This window comes from Ictidomys tridecemlineatus, chromosome 5, assembly GCF_052094955.1.
Source record: "Ictidomys tridecemlineatus isolate mIctTri1 chromosome 5, mIctTri1.hap1, whole genome shotgun sequence".
Taxonomy (NCBI): domain Eukaryota; kingdom Metazoa; phylum Chordata; class Mammalia; order Rodentia; family Sciuridae; genus Ictidomys; species Ictidomys tridecemlineatus.
In genome coordinates, this window is record NC_135481.1 from 33,385,650 (window position 1) to 33,404,498 (window position 18,849).

Genomic DNA, 18,849 nt, shown 5'->3' on the forward strand with positions numbered 1-18,849 from the left:
CTCAGCTCACCCCCCTAGACAGGTCCTTTTCTGTCTTCAGTCATTTGGGATCATAGGCTAAAACCTACCTCATTCATTTCTTCACCTTTTCAAACAGAGACAAATGAATGAATTCTGATGGTGTAAGATAAGTAGGATCTGAATGGCTCCTTCTAATTCTCTAATTCTAGCGGTTTAATCTTACCAAGCCCAGAGAATCTTTGCTGTGGTCACTTGAGTTGGGGCAAGCTCCCTCTTAAGTGGAACTCATTCTTGCAAGCCAGCAGGGACTGCAGCAGGTGTGCTTCTAGAACTGGATAAGGGGTCTGGCACAGGTTGAAAAATAATGGAAACGTCCCGTTCTGGGTGTTAACTTTAGTTACCACAGCCAGACAATGTTGCCAGTGGTGTGGAAGAAAAAATTGCTGTAGCCAGCTGTGCTGTTCACAGTCGGATGGATTCTGTGTAGCTCCAAATGGTGATGGAGCCAGCAGCCTGTTGTAGCCAAGGACAGAATGATGGATGATCTACATACTGTTTCCAAGTAGAGAGAATGGCGGAAGTTCACTTCAGGGTTGTTAAAATGCTAATCTGGGTGACTTAACAAAAGCCTTAATAGAAAAGCAAAGTTTGAGAAATAAGTATACCTCATGTGGTAATCTGTGAAGACCACTGATTTCATCGTCTTTGGTTATTTTATGGTTGTTTTTCAAAGTAAGAAGGTTTAGTAGTTTTCCTGTTGGGAGAACTAGAAGCAGTGACATTAATTAGCTGCACTGCCACTGGAGGAAGGGAGGTCTAAGAAGGATAACTCAGCCCAACAATAGCCAGCTCAACTGAAAAGTGTTAGGGTGTGCTTAATATAGTTATGTGTTTTTTATTGTCCCAATGTGGCATGGGAATAAATCAAAACACACTTTTTTTCCCCCCAACGAAGTTGGCAGTTATTCATAAAATAATCACATCCTGAGATACTGGCTTTGGCAGATGTTAAGGCTAAGTCTCCACTCACATAAGGCACAGAAAGTGTCATCTCCCACTCTAGTAGGAGAGTATACCTCTATGTGAGTTATACTCACAATGCATTTTATCATTCATTAGTGATAAACATTTGACCACTGTAAATATTTGGTGTAGACAGTCTTGCTTTAAACTCTCTAGGATAAAATAATATGCTTCAAAAGAAAGGTGCATATTTACATTTCTTGCCAGAAGACCTCCCTTGCCATTCTTTATTTCTCTTTATACTTGCTCAAGTTGAACATAGGTAAACATGACTGGCCCACCTGATGTTGGATCACTAGCTAACATAACTCCTTGCAAAGGACAGGTACTCAATAAACACTAACTGGCTGACATACCCTAACTGCCTCCTGTTTCCTCTAGAAATAAATTTAGAACACGCAGGCGTAAGGTCTATTAATTGAAATAAAAGACAATATTTTATCCTGCAATATGCTAAGGAAAGAGTTCACCTCCTATGGTTACACTAATAATGGTTAGGCATTCAGCCAGGCTCTTAGCTCTGCATAAAATGCATCAGAAGAGTGAAAAATGATCCTTTTTCAGATGCATTTTTCACTCTTTGTATCTTAGTGAAACTCACATGCAAGAACAATGACTAAGCTAATTACCATGGTTCATTAGATAGAGCAGCAAGAAGTGAAGAACTTATCCAATTTCAATAAGTCCTTAACAATTATGGGTATCATTGTGAATCAAAGCTCTGATTCCTGTTTACTTGTTTATGGCTTTTCAAGCAATGGAAACTACCACACATGAGGCAAAAGCCCACTTACCCAAATTACAGTTACTGGATAGAGTCTTCCTGTGCAGCAAACAAGTAGACTGAAGTCCTTTGGATTTCTAAGTTGCCCTTACTCTACCAGGTTTACGTCATAGCCATCTTTCAAATCCATCAAACCAGGGGAGACAAGACCAGATGGTGCTATTAGAGGGCACCAAAAAAAAAAAAAAAAAAAAAAAAGGCAGAATGCCCACAAATCTAAATCAAACTCAAGTTAACCAGCTGTCTGGTAATAGGCAAGTCACAATATTCCTGGCACACTCTCCTGCATAACAGAAATGTGCCTCAAAAAAGGTTATCTATGTCACATCTCTAGTAGAAATGAGGGCAGGTAGCAACTTTCTGTAGGATCCAGCAAGAAAGGGTAGTGGATTTTTACCCTAACTAAAAGTTCCTATGGGAGAAAATGGTCTGATAAACCACACATTTTGGAAATCTTAGCATTATCTATTTATTTGTCTTTCTGTGAGAATATTCTAGAGACCTAAACAAAAGCACAGACACTAATTGTAAAACAACAACACAGAGCTATAGTTTATTTATCTTAAGATATTTAAGTTCATGGCAATATAGACCCGAATCTCAGAGCTTATCTGGCAATTTCTATTTATCTAAGCCAGAGTAAATGTTTGTGTAATATCTGCCAGCTTGACAGAATATGCCTGTCACTCACTACATTAAACATGACTACACACAACTTAATTTCCTGAGTTAGATACCTAAGACAGTGAAGGGATTTGTTTTTAACAGGATGAATAAACCAGCATCAAACCTATTGTTTTAAACCACCAAAAGAAAAGCAAAATCCTCCCCCTGAGATGTCCAAGGTAAGATTTATCAATACTACAAGAAAGAAATCTTGTAAAATTTCTTCAAACAGTATTTTTCTTATTCTGAGGTGACACAGAAGAAATTAGTTTTAAAAAATGTTAAAACCTTTCTATGGGACTTCAGCCTTGAAATTTAGAAAGAAAAAAAAATCCACTTTGTTATCCTAAATATCAAGTGTATCAAGTAGAGGGAAGTACAACTGTAAGAAGACACACACACACCCACACACACACACACACACACACACAATTTTGTACTGCAGACCTAGAATTCATAGTAGCCAGAAGTTTGGGGGTGGGGGAATTGCCCTACACATTTTTTCCCCCAAATAACCGGAAACAATACTATTTTCTTTTAAGCAAAGGAGCCACTGTGCTGGTGGACACAAGGTCCAATTACTATGTGGCATCTACAATAATAATGATCTGTTGTCCCCTCTGCGAGAGTGGAGAGGGTTTGGGAGACTGGAATACCAGTTAGTTACTGACTGGTCGCCTCTGAGCAGGGTGTACTGCCCCAAGTTCCTCTAGCGCTGTAATTCACACTGTACTTCCATTGCCCCTAGCTCGATGACATTTAGCTTTTTACAAGTTCAGGATTTAAACCATCACCTGACCGCAATGGTCCTGATGGCGGATTGAGCAGAAAAAATTCCAACCCAGCTCTCCTTCACATCTCCAAGTCCTTCATGACCTTTCATTTAAATCCAGGAGTTATACACGACAAAAGGACTCTTTAATCCCTTCCAAATTACTCAGGGCATGCTGCTGTATCAATTTCTGCAGACCACGGACAAACATCACTGTCGTCAAGACGAAGAGAAAAGTTTCCCTACCTTCCTCTTCACCATGCCCCCGCTAGTGGCTGCAGAGGCGAGCGGCGGCGGCTCCCTCCCGGCTGCTGGACGCCTCTCGCCGCCGGAGAAGGGGCTCATGCAAAATTGACTCTTCCTTATTTGTTTCCATCCATAATTGATGGGGAGATGAGAATGTAACACATCTCAGCGCAGAGCTCTTGCCGCCTGGCGGAGACCCTGTCTAAGACGCTTCCGTAAAGCATTTCCAGTCGAAGAACAAAGCACGGAAAGTTGCCTGGAGAGTGGCCGGGAGCAGAAACCCGGGCGCCGGGTGGGAAGCGGGGTGGGCTGTAGGGAGCTCGGGGCGGCGGAGCCCGGCCGCAGCGCGCTCAGCCAGTGGAGGGGCAGGCAGGGTGGGCAGTGGCCGCCCTCGGGGCAGGAGCTGGTGATCGGCCCCCGGGGTTGGGGTGGTCTTCTTGTTCTCTTCACCCGACCGTCCCACCCGAGAGCGCACTGACAGGTAGCCTTAGGCGCCAGTGGCTCCTCCGCCTGCTCCCAGTCGGCCCCGCGATGCCAGATCCCTGGTTGTCCTAGCGTCCGTTCCAGGGCGGGCAGGCTGGATGGGGCGGCCGAGCTGTGGCCGGCTCCTGAGACCTTAGCTCGGCTCTCTTCCGGGGGCTGGAGCTGCCGTGCCCAGTACCCAAGCAGCCCTAGCTCCCCCTGACAATGTGAAGGGGAGCGCTGGCGGTGCCTGGCTAGAAACTTTTACTTGCTCCCCCACTCCGCTTTTTTCCCCCTTCGGAGGAGGGGTGTGTGCACAGTGTAGGAGGGCCTCCAAGTCTACGTGCCCCTCCCCCACAAGCAGCCAGCTTTGCCAGTTTTGACGGGTCCGCCAAACCTCTCTACGCGTCCCTGGCACGGCTGGAGAAAGAGCTTCTCAGAAAAGAAATCAACTCCCCAGTGACACTGCACACACAAACGACACTGAACACACAAACACATGTACACACACACTGTGCGATTCAGGCTCTCAGGTTCTGGGTCCGACCCCCATTATGCAGCCAGAGCTTTAGAACATTTTTAAAAGACGGTCTTACCTCATGGAGGGAAGATGATTTTTTTTTTTTAAAGCAGCTTGTCACGATCAAGGTAAAGAGAAAATAATGACAGTATTCAAAAATAGATATCCCTCTGTCTCCTTAGGTCTTGGCTTCCTCGATATATCACGAAACTCGCTGCTACCAGTCCTTGCAGCAGCAGCAGCAGCAGCAGCAGCAGCAGCAGCAGCAGCGGGACAGAGCAAGAGCAAAACAAACTGATGCACGGCAAATGGTGTAATTCGATCCATCTCCAAGTCAATCCATCAGGCGAGCCCGAGCCTGGTTCCCTCCGCGCACTCCGCAGCTCGCGGCTTGGGTCCCACCCCCGGGCGGGCGCGGACGGCAGGAGGCGCGGGCGGCCCGGCGCGCTCACCCTCGCCCTCGCAGGAGCACCGCGGCCAGCGCCGCCTGGAGGCCCCCACCCTGGCGCCGCGGCGCAGCTGACCCCGCGGTGGCCTCCGCGTCCCTTCTCTCCGGCGCTAGGCTGCGCGCCTTCTCTCTCCCCACCTTTGAGGAGCTGTTCCTTCCAGCAATTCCCAGCGCCTCACTCATCCAGCTCACTGTGGCTGCTGCAGCCGTAGGAACAGCCTTTTCACTTCCCTCCCTGTTTCCCCCCCCCTTTTTTTTTTTACTCTCCCTCACTTCTTTGAAAGCTTTCCTCCAAACATCCAGAGGACAAATCATTGCAGCCCAGTAGAGCTGTGGGCGCAGTTGTTCCCTGAAGTTCTGCCATAGTTCTAAGATTTATCTTTTAAGCAACATCCTTACAAACCCGCCTCCCAGCTACTCCCCCCTCCTATTTCTCTTTATAACCACTAAGCAAAACAGCTGGGAAGAAGCAATCAAACATTGCTTTATCTTTATAAAATACAGAAATTGCCTACTAAAAATCCCATTTCTACTTTGAATGAAAGCCATTCAGTACAGTATAATTTTGCAGGCTAATGAGCCGGTTTTACAGGCAAGTGTTTCGTGTAAAGTACGTTGTGGGAGAAATGAAAATGTCCTTGAAGTGACATCATTTAAAACTGTCACAAATAAAAGGGGAAAAAAAGTCATATATTCCAAAACAAGAGGATTTTAATCCAAACGATGTTTCCAAGAACAGGCTGTGTTTATTAATTTCTAGTTGAATAACGTATTACTATGAGGCTTTAAATGGCAGGAATGAACCATGATGTCCCTGTTTAACAAAAAAAATTAAAAAAAGACAGATTTTCCTCTAAACTTTTAATTTTCTTTTGAGCATGGTTAATTACTGTAAAAGAAAGAAGGGGGGATGGTGAGCAGAGAGATAGGATTTTCCTTTTCTCAATACTTCCTGCTTTCTCCCAAACACAAAGTTAAGTTACTTTACATTTAGGAAGAATGCCCTGTTCCTCCTTTTCCTGAAACTTGCACTGACAGCATTGAAAAGCAACTAAAAAAAAAAAAAAAAAAGACACCCCAAGAAACTACTGCAGGACTCATCCGGAGAACTGTTTCCTCCCTAGTTAACACTTTGTAACCAAAAAGAAGAAGGGGAGAGGAACTAGAAGTCTTTTAAAATATAAACTCTCTTCCTGCTGTTCTTCCTATTACAAGAAAAGGGTAGGGGGCGGAAAGAACAGCTTTGGCAGCACAGCTCTGTGATTTTTCTGTTGTTAAGTCTTTTGTTGCTTGCCTGGCTGGTGTTTTCTGGTTGTGCTGGGCTCTGACATCATTGCAAGTTACTTGGCAGTCAGGGCCCTTCCCCAGCCAACTTCTGACCCAGAAAGCTTGCCTGTTTCCTGGCGTCCAGTCATTCAGTATTTTCTCCATCAAGGGCACAAGCCCCACTGCAGACAGAGGATACTGTGCATTGCATGAAGATGAAAGGGGGTGATCATTGGCTTGATGAGGAATCAAATCACCATCCACCTGGAGATAGAGCTTTCGAGTTGTCCTCTGCCTGCAGTGGCAAGCAAGGGGAAAAAGTTTAGTTCTCTAGATTACTGAATTCTTTGCTGGAATTCCTCAGTAGTCAAAGTTACAGAGCAAAACACCAGAAAGTACAGTTTAACCTTAAATCTAGGAATAAAAAACGTGTAGATTGCAGAAGGATATGCCGATAGGTCATTTCATAGCCATGGATTACTGCCTCAGTCTGACTGGACACAAATGACAAGCCACTCAAGCAGGAACAAACTTTATTTCACCAACTCGAACTCCCCAGGAATCCCCGAGAGAACTCCAAAGTAGCTGGCGCCCTGAGCCGGACAGCAGGAGTCTATATACAGTTGAATACACAGCTTAACTTAACCATCATCATCTCACTGGCTCGATGGCGTCACCTCTCAGCCACTCCCTCTGGCAAAATGCCAGGTGCCACCTCGACTCAGCTGTAGCCCTCAACAGATTACACATGTTTTCAGTCTAAGTATACTTGGGACCTCAGAGTCAATCCTTGTATTTGGTCTGATGGAGGAAAAGAGGTAGGGAAGCAGGCAATCCACTGGCATGGAAAAAATGTATCCTTTACCTTTGGCTCAAGACCAAAATACCGCAACTCTTGGTTCTGAGAATCTGATAGTCAAGAAAATTGTACTTAAACAAACAAAAAAAAAAAACTTTAGTAGAAAGAAATTCAGGGAAATGGTTCAGTCTACTATTCAGCTACTACTATTGTAGTTTATTAGTGTTTGGTCCTATCAGTTCATTTTAGAGTCTTTCAACCCTTGATTCTATTTACTTCTCCTGCCCAACACCCCTCTCTCCACATCTTGTGCTTTAGGCAAATACTTGCAGCTCTCATCTCATTGTGACATGATATTTCTCTTCTCTTCTGTGCTGCACTTTCCCCATATTGTCATGTAGCTCTTTTTTTTTTTATTTGCCCCCTTGTTTTTCTTGACTTAACAACAACAACAAAAATGTTTAGGTTCCAAAATTTCCCTCATTCCACTTACCCCTTGTATGGGTCTAATTGCCTCTTCTGTACTCCTCTAACAAATATGTAATTTATCAAACTAAGACCATTTTCAGCTTGAGATGTCATCTCACTTGATTTTTTTTAGTATCATCTTTTTTTTTAAAATTTTATTCTAATTAGTTCTACATGACAGTAGAATGCATTTTGACATATTGTGCAGAAATGGAGCACAACTTCTCCTTTGGCTGCACACATGCGGTCACACTGGTAGTGTAATCACACATGTACAAAGGGTAATTATGTCCATCTCATCCCACCATCCTTTCCATCCTCCTATTCCTTCCCCTCCCCTCAGTCCCCTCTGCACAACCCAAAGTTCTTTCATTCTTCCCTACCCCCACCCCTATTATGGATTAGCATCCACTTAACAGACAAAACATTTGGTCTTTGGTTTTGGGGGTTTGGTTTATTTACCATGATATTCTCCAGCTCCATCTATTTACCTGCAAATGCCATAATTTTATTATTTTTTAAGGCTATGTAATATTCCATTGTGTATATGTACCACATTTTCTTTATCCATTCATCTGTTAAAGGCATCTAGGTTGGTTCCATAGTATAGCTATTGTAGGGAAAAAGATACACTCATACCTTGCTGGTAGAACTGCAAATTGGTGCAACCACTATGGAAAGCAATAAGGAGATTCCTCAGAAAACTTGGAATGGAATCACCATTTGACTCAGGGATCCCATTCCTTGGTTTATATGCAAATGAATTAAAATCAGCATTCTACATTAATGCTGCATTCTACATTAATACACAGCCACATTAATGTTTATAGCAACTCAAGTCACAATAGCTAAACTATTTAACCAACCTAGATGCTCTTTAAGCTTCATCATTTAAAAAAAATTAATTTTTTATTTGTTGGATACTTCTTAACAGCAGGATTCTTATTTTCCCTACCTGGACAACTCCAGTGCTTAGCACAGTGATGGGCACTCAAAAAAAAAAAAACAAAAACAACAACAACAACAACAACAACAAAAACCTATTAATCAGGTCTTATATTGAAATCTACAACTTTCTTATACCATTATGTACTACACCAGAAAGTATGAATGCTCCTTCAGAGCAAAGATTTACTCATTGTGACCCCAGGGCTCAGCACACTCCTGACATGAGAATGTTTGTTAAATGGAGTGAATGAATAAATGAATGAACAGAGATATTTGGCTCTTTTCACAATAAGAAAGAAAACTTTAAAGGCTTGACTCTGCATGATTAGTGATTATACTTCAGTATTGTCTATACATGTCTCCCATTGGTGATAAGTAGTAACTTAATTTAGAATCTAATTTTGAGCATAAAAGCCATCTGAAAATTAAAGAGCTTTGTGTCTAATTGTCAATAAACATTTATCAATTGCCAGAAAGTACAACTCTTTAATTATTACAGTTGTTAAACAGAACATTAATACTTTTAAAAAAAATTTTTTTTAATATTTATTTTTCAGTTCTCGGCAGACACAACATCTTTGTTGGTATGTGGTGCTGAGGATCGAACCCGGGCTGCACGCATGCCAGGCGAGCATGCTACAGCCTGAGCCACATCCCCAGCCCAGAACATTAATACTTAATATGTAACAAGTTCTTTTCTAAGCAGCTTATAACTACCAACTTGCAATAATTCTATGAAGTAAGTAATATTATCATCATTTTAAAGATGAGGAAACTGAGGCTTAGAGAAATTTAAGGGACTTGGCAAATGTTACATGGGTAGTAACTAGCCATTTGTATCCTACCTCTTACTTAGTTATAATAGATAATAGAGAGGTCACCTTTAATAGAGATATTTAATAGCGAACTCTTTGGAGTCTGTGTAGACTGGATTACAATGCAGATTCCTCCTCTTACTATACATATGACTTGGAATAATTTATTGGGCCGCACTGAGCTTCATTCTTCTCATTTGTGAAACAGGGATAATGATAATACTTGGAATGGATTTTATGAAGAATAAATGTGATAACACATGTTAAGTGTTTAGCAAATGCCTGGAAAACAGTACGTAATGAATAAATACTAGAAAGTTTTTATAGATGCTATGAACACAGTGTAGTCTTGGAATTCCACAGAAGTGGTTTAGAAACTTTAATCCAAACTCATATTAAAATGTGAGACTTAGAGCAGTCATACATGGTACACAATAGGTTTGCAATAAATTTTTGGCCCTACCATCTCCTTTTCCCCCTCATCTATGGGTATATGTCTATTAAATCAGGTATACACACTACTTACTATCCAGTAGATAAGAAAAAAACATTTTGTATGAATTTTAATGAATCATAAAGTTTAGGATGTAAAATTTCATATTTCAAAATAAAAAGATGAAGGTATTGAAATTTCAAAGGTAGCTGCAGCTTCCGTGATTACTTTAATTTGGAATGCACATACAGCATTCCTGGCGTTCGCACATTATAGAAAGTGCTTTTGTGGCAAGGGATTGCTTTCAAAACTAATCTGAGCTCCCCATGACATGATAAATCATTAATAATATAGACTGAATCTTGAATCTGCATAGGCACAGCTGGCCTCCTTGTGTCAACCGTCTGCATACGAAAGTGACTCTGCCAAGATATTTCACTTTAATGAAAAATATTTATCATGGTAAATCTTGAACCTCAAGATTTTACTGACATAATTCATTTCTATTATTATGTACTATGATAGTGTACCACCATACTATGCTTATGTTTGGAATGATAAAAATGTGCTTTTTAAAGTCATTTTGATTACTCTGCCTTAGCATGAATAAATTTTGCTGTTTACTCTAAGGAAAGGGAGTGAACCATGCATTTATGGAAATAATAAATTAGTAATTTATCTAATTTTGCTGATGACTCTGCAGGTAGCACAGGGTGGACAGTGAGTGCTCAAGCCCAAATAAAAAGAATCAGGCTTTTAAAAACATCTTGTTATTTCTAACAGAAACATGAATAGTGTTTAGCTTTTAATAATATTAGCTTTTGAAAAGAGAGAAGAGATATGAATATTATCACCATTTTACAAAGATCTTAAAAAAATAGAAGCAAAATAAACTTTTGGAGGTAGGATCAGATAAGAAGCCTCCTGGTAATTCAGAGTTGGTTTAATTGTGCTTCTGTGTACTTTGGAAGGGAAAACTTAGGATTCAAGAATGCCAGCAAAAATAAGGCTGAATCTAAATTTCTGACAGATTTTTCTCCATCAATTGATGATAGCCAAGTCCCTGACCTTAAGAATTGGAGCTAAATAATATCTATTGAACGTTAGAATGTATTAACAAAGGAGAAAGATAATGAATTTAATCCAAAGTGACTGAGAATTAAAATATTTTGTCTTGCTTTATTTTTTCAGTGCTGGGATAGAACTCTAGGGCCTCCTGCATGTATATTAAGCAAGTACTCTACCACTAAGCTGCTTCTCTGGCCCTATTTTTTTTTTAAAAAAATACACTTTAAAATTTGTTTTAAAAAATAAATATCCCCTATGAACATGCCACAATAAAATCCACTCTTCTATACAATTATTATGCAACATTAAAAAAATCTATAAAAATGCAAGTAGTGCCACAAAGATTATAATTTAAAAAAAAAAAACACAATAGAACAACAAAGTTTCCTGGCTCCCTGCCACCCTTCCTCATACCATTCCTATACTTTCAAATATTTTAGCTATTTCTATAATTCCATATTTCTAAATAACACATTCAGCCATTGATCTGTCCTCGTCATTCTTAGCATTATCTATTCATTCATATTATCATAAAACAGTATTTTAACTGATTTTTCATCCCTCTCTTCTTCTCATCTTGCCAATATATTATAATGTTATATGATAATTTATGTTAAATCCTTAGTCAATTTTCATTATTGTAATGAAACAAATATTTTTTAAAAAACTGTACATAATCTTTACTATTATTATTATTATCACTTCAGCTAACATTAAAAATCAAACCAATGAACGGGAAGGAACTAGCTGGATACTTCTTATGGACTGGCTAGACACGAGAGCATCATTTAATTCTCACCACAGTTCTTTGAGAAAGACATCATTTATGAACAAAAGAACCCAGGCTTGAATAAGTTCATTATCTTGAAAGTGTTTTCTGCCCCTAGTTAAGTGGGGAAGCCTAGATTCTAATTCAGATGTGGTTGGCTCTTAAGCCTAATTTTCTTTCTAGTATACCATGCCATGAGAAAAAAAAAAAATCACAGTTTTAAAAAATGATACAGGTTGAGGTATCCCTTATCTGAACTTCTTGGGACCAAAAAAAAAAAAACTTCAAATTTTGGAGTTTTTCATATTTTGAAATATTTGCAGAGACTATACCAGTTAAATATCCCTAATCTGAAAATCTGAAATCCTAAACTTTCCAGTTTAAAGTTTCAGATCTGGGAGCATCTCTGATTTAAGATTTTCAGATCAGGGATACTCAATCTGTATGTCTTGGATAACATAAAAATAATACCACTTAAGATGTACAATTAGATATTCAAAGATAAGCTTCAAATTCAGTTTCTAATTCTTTGGTAGTTTTTGCTTGTGACATAAAATCTAGTGTCAGAACCTCTGCGTAGCTTAAACTTCTTTACATTGCATTCATCCTATTAGCCATAAACTGCTCTGAGTCACTTATGAATTATAATTAGATCTGTTTTACCCCATGCAAATCTATATGGAAATAAACCTAGATGCGTAAGTTACAAATGCTTCCACTAATGTTGGAACCATATGATCATACCTCTCCCCAAAATCTTAACATTGCATATTCTATATACAGAACCTTCTAAACACTAGATGCAGGAAGAGTAGATTCATTGCTTGGAGCCACTTAGAGCCATCTACTGGTTAAAAAAACAAGACAAAACAAAATAGAATTCTGGGTAATTTCTGTCTTTCCAAAGTAATGTACTCAAAGCATACAGTTTTTTTTCTTTCTTTTTTGCCTTCTCGGATAGGATGTTCCCTATCAGGGACACTTTATTAACATTGGATATATTGGAATTATCAAAAAACATACATTGCTAATAGGCAAGGGAATAAAAAGTGATATGTGTATGGGGGACAGAAATAAGTTGATATCCTGGGATAAAAATCAATAGTAAACACTATGAGCATTCAGCTGTAATAATAGGGTTTTTTTTTTAAGTCCCAAATGCCTACTGAACTATGATGTCTCAGCAAGGCCCAGCAGCACATGGGAACTAAATTTGGCTAACAGATGTTTAAATCTGGGTGGGTCTCGCAATGATAACAGTGATATGGTACCACTGAGTCAACCATGACACAAACAAGATGACAGCAGGTGCCATCTCTCCACTAGTTGCAGTTGCGATGGTTTCTTGTATGTCCTAAGTTTCAGGAGAGACTTCGAGTTTGTTTGACCTTTGTTAGGTATGATAAAGTGTTCTACCCAAGTTTTACTTGTCCCCAAGTCCCTCTGGCATAGGAGCATATCATCAGTTGCCAGTTAGCAAGTACAAACAATTCACACCTATACATTTTTATGACAAACTTTCTCAGCAGGTTGGTCATAGAAACCCAGGTAGATTTAAACATGATCTGCTTCCTTTTACTGCCAGCCAGGATGAGCTCTTCAGTGGCTGTCTTCTAGAAGCTTGAATTATGGTGTATGTTGAAAAGATCACCTCAAACTTATATTTTTAAGGAAAGCCTAAAAAAGGAGCCTAAGAGAATTTGCCATTGACTTTCTGTTTCAATTACAAAGCTGAAAGAAAAAAGTATTTGGCTGAGAGCTTCCCTGAAAAATCCAGAGAGGTTCATGAGGATCGTTCAGAGGTTTTCAACAGTATCACACAACCATTAAATTTGAATATTACCATGTTAAAGTTTGTATTCAATGGTTGATTTTTCAAATCTTGTTTCTGGATCCATGCACACATTGTGTGTGTGTGTGTGTGTGTGTGTGTGTGTGTGTTTCCTCCAAGAGTTTATGTTTAAAGGCTTTATGAGTTCTTTTCCTACATTAAAATCTTTGGAATTATGCTCATAAACTACTGCAATATGCTCTGAATTTCTGGGTCATAATTACAAAATAAACAAATTCATTTCTCATCACAAATTTTAATTAAGAATTCCAGTTATGTAATTATTTGCTAATGAATAATAGCTACGCAACACCAAGGCATACTACTAAATATGCTTACTCAAAAGTATGTTTTCTAAAGACAATTTCCATGGGTCAGTTTCTCATTTATAAGCCATCAACCTCAGTAACTGACATATTAAAATAAAAGGAAAATCCTTATTCCTTATATTATTAAGATAGGTGAGGATTCAGGAGACAGGAATAGTTTATAATCGCTGGAAATGAATAAATAATAAAAACTAATCGGCCATGATTTCAGCTCTTTGTAAATTCTGAACCTCCTGCATTTTGTGATTTATTTTTGTTTAGGTCATTTTCTGTTCGTTGGCTGGTCTTCTTCCTATAGAAGCAGGCAGGAGAAGAACTTATTTGCCCCATGTTTATTTATTGTGCTTCAGAAAAAACTAGTCTGGTCTTGACTGCAGATTCCTTAAATATGCTCTTAGTTCACATAGTAAGGAAACAGTTTGCTTTTGATTTATTTGCCAGCTTTTATGTTGAAGAACAAAGATATAAGTAAGCACAAAAAGGAATCCATGTTTGATATGAAGTAAGTGTACAGGCTGTAGAAGAAAGATGTGGGCTTCTTATAACCTGGAAACAAAGCTAACCCTTTCAACTCAAACCACCCGAAACACAAAGGCCTAGATTTCTGCAGATAGTCTTAAGAGTCAGTGAGTTCCCAGGGAACAGGGGACCTCCCAAATCAAATCAGGACATTACAAAATCTAATCAAGGTGACAAAGATATATCCCCAAGATAAGACTGTCACTACAGTTAGAGGGGGCAGGATCATTCACTCGTTCATCCTTGCATACATTCGTTTCACCATTTGTTATTAATAGCATCAATCTGCTTTGTGTAAAGCACTGTGCAGAGATAAATGAGAAATACCTTGCATTTAGACAGCAACTTAAAATTTGAAAAGCAGTTTTATCATTCAGAATTCTGGCAGGGAACAGATGGCATGCTTGACTTGGGTAATTCGGGGAACTAATAAAGGGACTGCTTGTGGAGGAATGGTGAGGGTGCAAGAAGACCATGAGGGGCCAATTGCCCCCGAGGTCCAAGGAGCCAGAGGAGGAAACAGTTAGCAGAACCTGGAGACAAGAGACAAGCTAAAGTGACCCTCTTGCATGTTCTTCAGCCAAGGGACACTGTTGGCCTGAGGTGAACTGCAGGGAAGGGAAGGGACTAAGAAAATAAATATCACAATGTACCCTCTTTCCTCTCTCTATGATTTCCTGTTGGTGCCTTTCAATGGTTCAGCCTCACTGGAAGCCAAAAGGCAAAGGGCCCAAGGATACAGTTCTTAGACCTCAACCTCTGGAGAAACCAAGTGGGGAGAAGGGAATTATTATTATTATTATTTTTTACTTTGGTCTGTATAGAATACTATGTAGTAAAGGTCTTCCTTTTGCAAATGAGAAAATTTCCACTGGGGGATTTGCTTATTATAACTCAGTTACATAGCAGGGCCAGATCTTGAGCCTGCTCTTCTGAATCTCATTCTAGAGCTTATCACACTGTTTCGCTGTTCTCTGCCCTTTGAACTTCCTTATTACGTGTATTTCACCACATACTTTTATTTATGTTTTATCGCTTACATGGACTGAGCTTCTTGGAAGACAGAGCTAGGTCTTTGTGTGATTACTGTCTAGAATAGTGGCTGGCACAGGAACATTGGAGTCTTTTGAATGATGGAATAATTAGAGTGTTAACAACCTAGGTGGAGGGACAGATGTATAAGGAACTAGCTTCACACGTGGCAGAATGCTATCAATACCAACTCTGTAGGTAGAGGGAAAAAAATCTGCAGATGTATAGACAAGAGCTAATGAGTAAGGGTGAAGGTCCTAAAAGATACTGACTGGTGGCCCTATGTACTAGGTGAAGCACATTGAAAGACAAGTGGCTGAAGGTGGAGACTATTGCAAAGGTCTGGTTATAGGGCAAGGCAAAGGAGGATACAAGGTCATGGTATATTTGGGACTGATTAGTGTTCTTGGAGGAAAGTAATAAGAGATGTGACTGAAAAGATCGGATAGGATCATTGTATGGAGTTTATTTTTTAGAAAAAATATTTATTTTTTAGTTGTAGTTGGACACAATACCTTCATTTTATTTATTTATTTTTATGTGCTGCTGAGGATCAAACCCAGGGTTGCACACACTCGAGGCAAGTGCTCTACCACTGAGCCACATCCCCAGCCCCTGAATGGAGTTTCTTAATTGGCATGTGCTAAGTCTAAATGTTTTTCTTGGGTGTTTAGAAGATATATTGTTGAGGGTATAGATTATAATAAGCTCTTGAAACATAGATTTTTGAGGAAAGGATTATCAAAATGCTTTTGAGAGCGAGATAGCTCTGAAGCCAGAGGAAGGAAAAACTTGGAACAGAAAGAGGTCTCAGAAGGAAGGGGACTAGTGTACAGGTGAGGACAGACCATGATTTCACGGGAGGTGGAGCCCACAGAAAAGTAGGAATGTACACCAGGGGATACAGCTGAGTTATTAGGTAGGGCAGTGTGGGAAATTCTTTCAAGTTTCTCAGTCCTATTGAATTTAAGGAAAGTTATTATAAGAGATGGTGACACAGGATGTGAAATATATTTGCAGAAGGGGGATAATTGAGTTTGTTTTTGAGTAACTGGAGTTTAAAGTGCTGGCAAGGTGACCATAAGGGGATGCCCAGCAGAAAATTGGAAATTATTATAATGATTAAATCCATAGACAAGGGAAATTTCTATTTTCCAGAGGAATAACAAAATCTCAATGAGCCAAATATAGATGAGGAAGTAAGAGGAAATCCAGTTTTTATCTGGTGATGCAGGCTAGCCATTCTGCCTCCTAGAGTTGCATGCATGCCTGGGTGAGTGGCCTTTCCTCCCTCACACCTCCGACTGTCCTCCAGCACAGAAATCATGTAGTGGAGAATTGTGGAGTTATTCCCATTCATTGACCACTGCTTATACCTGTAAGAAAAACAGACCTGGAAACTCATCATATTTTATCTAAGATCTTTTTTGAGACAACTGTTCAGTGATATCTTTTCAGCCTGACATTTATACAGAAAAGGCTGATGGATACTAAGAAACTTTGGGTGAAATTGTTCAAAACCATTATTTTAGAAATGCTTAGGGAACTTTGGCCTTTCCTAATGTGGTGCAGCTAAGGAAAGATATGTACACAATTAATTTACGCAGCCATTATCATCCATGAAAAATTAGGTGATCTTAGGTTCTTATCATCAATATTTGCTTCCAAGACCTCAATGAACTTGGGAAAATACAGTTTAGTGGCGTCTTCTCTCAATACTCTTGGACAACATGAGCACTGCCATTTTATTCGATTTGTAATGTTAACAGGAAATATAAAAGAGAGTGGCTCATTCAGAATGAGGGATCACATCTTGACAGCTAGGTGATAAAAAATGGAGGAGGGGATCATGAGAATTGGGGTTTTATTTATGATCAGGATGAGCTTTGAAGCAGTGGTCATTTTAAGACAATTTATAATGTAATAGCCATAGGATCATAAGAATGCCCACTTCATTATTCTTTTTCTCCTTCTGTCCTTCCTTCCTTTTTTTTTTTTTCTTTTGAGACAGGGTCTCAGCTCTGCCACCTAGGCTGACCCCGGGATCCTGGGCTCAAATGGTCCTCCTGCCTGCCTCAGCCTCCCAATAGCTGGGACTACACCCAGGAGTGTGCTGAGCCTTGCTTCTTTTTTCTTATGATTAGAGTTATGTAGACCATTTGTGTTATGTAGACTTATTTCAAAATAACTTATTCTCCTTTTTGTAGGATGGGGCGTGGAGGGGAAGTAGAGAGACAAAGTGAAACGGGAGGCAAATGAGAAATCTAATTAACTTTAATGGCACATTTCCAAGAAAAAGATAAAGTCTTTGGCCACATTGGCAGTTTCTATTTCTGAATTGTAGGTACTCACATTGGCAGACACTTACTCTTTCTTTTTCTTTTTGTTTTATTATTTGTCACTAATGGAAGGAAAAATAAAATAGAGATAAGTATTTGTTCATTTCATAGAAACCATTTCAAATTACACAGAATGTCACAGAATGTATGCTTAATTACATAAGCAACCTTTGTATTAAAAACATCACTTTATTACCCTCTATAAACATTTTATGAATCCGTTTAGTTTATGGCTAAATTAAGAGGAAATGAAAAGCAGGGATAAACTACAAAGGAGTCTTTCCTCATGTTTTAAACTGACTTCATTAGACCTATAATTTAGTGCTATGGATAGCCGAGCAATTCAAGAGTAGAGATGGGACAGATCTATACTTTTATTATTTAGTCAAATGTTGAAAAAGTAGTGTTTGGCTTTTGATGAATATTTAATATGCTGGAGAGCTCTCAAGATTCCATTTTAGCACTGAGAGCTGGGGTGGTTTTCAGAAGAGACTGCATTGCCAATCCAGCCTCCTGAGTTCATTCTACCACTATCCTTCTTTTGGTATTTCTTAAGTTGCAAAGAGACAGGCAGAAAAATATAACATCCTTTACTCAAAAGGTCTCCTACGTGTGCTGTGTTAGTGAAGAAAAGGACTCTGGGAGGGAAGCAACCCCCACTCCAGAGGAGCAGGCTGCCCTTGGTTTGAAGCTACAGATGATTGCTATCTTCAAAGTCGGCCAAGGTTTCCGACTCCCCAGCAAAAGCTGAAGGCCTGAGAACTGGATAGAAAGTCAACATTTTCCAAACTTTGCACAGACTTGGGCCCTCGGCTGAGTACTTTCTCCCTTGCCCCTTGATTATCACAAGTCAGTGTGAGACAGAACCAGGCTCTCCTGCAAGACTGGTCTTAGGTAACCCTGCACTTAAGAGGATGCGAAAGTAGTGGTTGGGAAGGGCTGCTGCAGTGGTTAACAGGTCAGTGTCCTGGACGAATAGAAAATGGGAAGGATTGTGTAAAAAACCAGGAGGACGAGAATTTTTGATCTTTCAGAGAAAAATCATGATAGTTTTAAATCAGATGTTATTCAACTGTTTTACTAAGGTAAGTGCAAAGAGCACAGGTTTTGATTTTTTTTTTAACTTAGCTTTAGGATCTTGGCGATTTTGAGTTTCAGTTTCCTCTCCTTTAGAGCTGCGATAATGCTTAACGTGGTTATTGTTAAGAGCAAAGTCAATTAGGTTTGAGAAAACATTATCTAAGTTTTATATGGAAAAGCCTGTAAAACTTTATATTAAAGTTAGATATTACTAAAGTCCAGTGTACAACCAAGTGGCCATTTTAATCCCCCGGGAAGCTTTGTTAAATGA

At 39.6% G+C, this 18,849-nt stretch overlaps 1 protein-coding gene across 15 annotated transcripts in view; it reads right to left on the reverse strand.

The window, feature by feature from the left end:
- The window catches only part of Sema6d (semaphorin 6D), a 579,921-nt gene that overhangs the window by 48,678 nt on the left and 512,394 nt on the right, over nt 1-18,849 (reverse strand). For 3 of the 15 annotated variants that reach the window (XM_078049662.1, XM_078049664.1, XM_078049663.1), the window contains exon 1: nt 3,453-4,243. The exons of 2 other annotated variants lie outside the window; for them this stretch is intronic. The gene's annotated coding sequence lies outside the window, so the exon portion shown is untranslated. Of the gene's footprint in view, nt 1-3,452; nt 4,254-4,510; nt 5,094-18,849 lie in introns of those variants that run through there. 10 more of the 15 variants (XM_078049666.1, XM_078049665.1, XM_078049667.1 and 7 more) reach the window with 6 other exon arrangements.